This window comes from Vipera berus, assembly GCF_964194415.1.
Source record: "Vipera berus genome assembly, chromosome: 5".
In the NCBI taxonomy this organism is placed as follows: Eukaryota; Metazoa; Chordata; class Lepidosauria; order Squamata; family Viperidae; genus Vipera; species Vipera berus.
In genome coordinates, this window is record NC_138207.1 from 36,511,602 (window position 1) to 36,513,905 (window position 2,304).

Consider the following 2,304-nt stretch of genomic DNA (forward strand, 5'->3'; position numbering starts at 1 on the left):
AAACATCCTGGTTTAGTGTAACATGTGAACCTAGCCTCTCTGCCTTGTTTAGATCTGGGTCACTAAAACACTTTCCTTGTGACAAAATGGTTCTATAGCAAAACAAGAGGCATCAATAATGAGATCACTTATTTAAACCATCTTTTCAGAAAAGGTTAACTCATGCTGCTCGAGGTTCTTGACATACTACAAAGCATACCCTTAAATTAAGCAAGCTTCAATTACTTTGAAAATATCAGATGAGAATATGACTAAAAGTCATTTCATATATTTCAAATTTATACATATGTTTATGTATAAATATGCAACTTAAAAATCTGGATAGTTAATCTTCAAATGTAGAGCATAAGGTTATATTAATTAGGGAGATAAAATTGCTAATTTATTGCACTAAATGATTATTTGTTATGAATCATTGATTAATCCAGTCTGGATTCATGGAACACACTAAATCAGGGGTGTCAAACTGCCAGCCCATGGGCCCACCCCATTGCGGCAATGGGAAAAAAGTCACAATATGTCACAACACGTCATGTGACATCGCAAGTTTGATACCCGTGCACTAAAACATAAACCTTGATTTATAAATTAGAATAATTGAATTTACATTATGCAAAGCAAAACTAACCCAACTACATTATGGCTTAAAATAATGTGCTAACTCAGCCAGCATATGCTTGCCTTCGCAACATGTAATTAAAATTTGACTAGTGAAGGACACCAGAACATGCTGAATATTTCTGCAAAGATGAGTATTTTTTACTTAGAAGATGGGTTTTGGGACATTTTTAAACTGCCTAGATCACAGACTATGTACGCACACTCTGTTAAGTCTCTTTTCTTTGATATTTCTGTATCAATTGGCCTTTTATAATCTGTTAGCCAGTGTTTTTCCCCACATCTGCAGGCACAATTTTATTACTAACTTTTCTGTTGCATGCCATATTTTTGTAGATATTCTGTCAATTCTTGTATCCTTCTGATACAGAAATGCTCAGTGCTGATCCAACTTCATCTTCTAGTATTAGATGTTCTTGTAAAGAGAATACCTGTTATTTTGAATGTTGACTTCTCTGTTGTACAGAATTTCAATATATTCCTTCCATCTTTGCCTAATTTTCTACTATCTGTTCTATCTGTTCGTTGTCAGTCTTTTAACACATCTGTTCAAAATTGAAATCTCCTTTTGAGTTCAGCTATATCTTTTAAACAATCAATCAATTTCAATGGACCTGACTCCAAATAATTCACAGAATAAAGGAAGACTTTTCTGTTTAACTATATCAGTTTTGATCTTCTGTGTCTTTACTGATCACAGTCTAATATTGTTTCTTTTTTCATGAAATTCTTTAAGTGCCTTCCTGAGGGTTTTTTGTTCTTTTTGCTTTGGCTTTTCTTCGCAATTTCCACCCTTTTCTGATATCCAATTTACTTTCTTCTGTGTTTTTTTTAATCTATGGTAGTCTCTTTTCACACCCATCTTTTATAATTTCTTTAATTTCATTCTATACTTCTTTGTGTTAGCCATCCAGTTTTGATTGCCATGCTGTAAAAAAGATGTTAAGACTCTAGAAAGAGTGCAGAGATGAACAACAAAGATGATTAGGGGACTGGAGGCTAAAACTTATGAAGAACGGTTGCAGGAATTGGGCATGTCTAGTTTAATGAAGAGAAGGACTAGGGGTGACATGATAGCAGTGTTCCAATATGTAAGGGGCTGCTGCAAAGAAGAGGGGGTCAAGTTATTCTCCAAAGGACCTAAAGGCAGGACAAGAAACAATGGATAGAACCTAATGAAGGAGAGAACTAAGGAGAAATTTCCTGACAGTTAGAACAATTAATTAGTGGAAGGACTTGCCTCTGGACATTGTGGGTGAGGTTTTCACGAGGAGATGGGACAACCATTTGTCTAAAATGGTATAAGGTTTCTGGTTTTCCTGGTTTTCTTCATCAAAGGTTGGATCATAAACTTCAATGATCATATTAAAAACAGTGGTGGAATTCAGCCAGTTCGCACCAGTTCAGCAGAACCAGTAGCTAATTTTTTGTTGCCCAGGCCCAGAATGGACTTCTGGAAGTGGCATCCACACAGAGAACCAGTTGTTCACATATTTGAATCCCACCATTGATTAAAAAGTTGTTTGCACACTTGATAATAGCAATAGCACTTAGACTTATATACCACTCCATAATGCTTTACATCCCTCTCCAAGTGGATTACAGAGTCAGCATATTTCCACCAACAATCTGGGTCCTCATTTTATTGACCTCAGAAGTATGGAAGACTGAGTCAACCTTAAGACA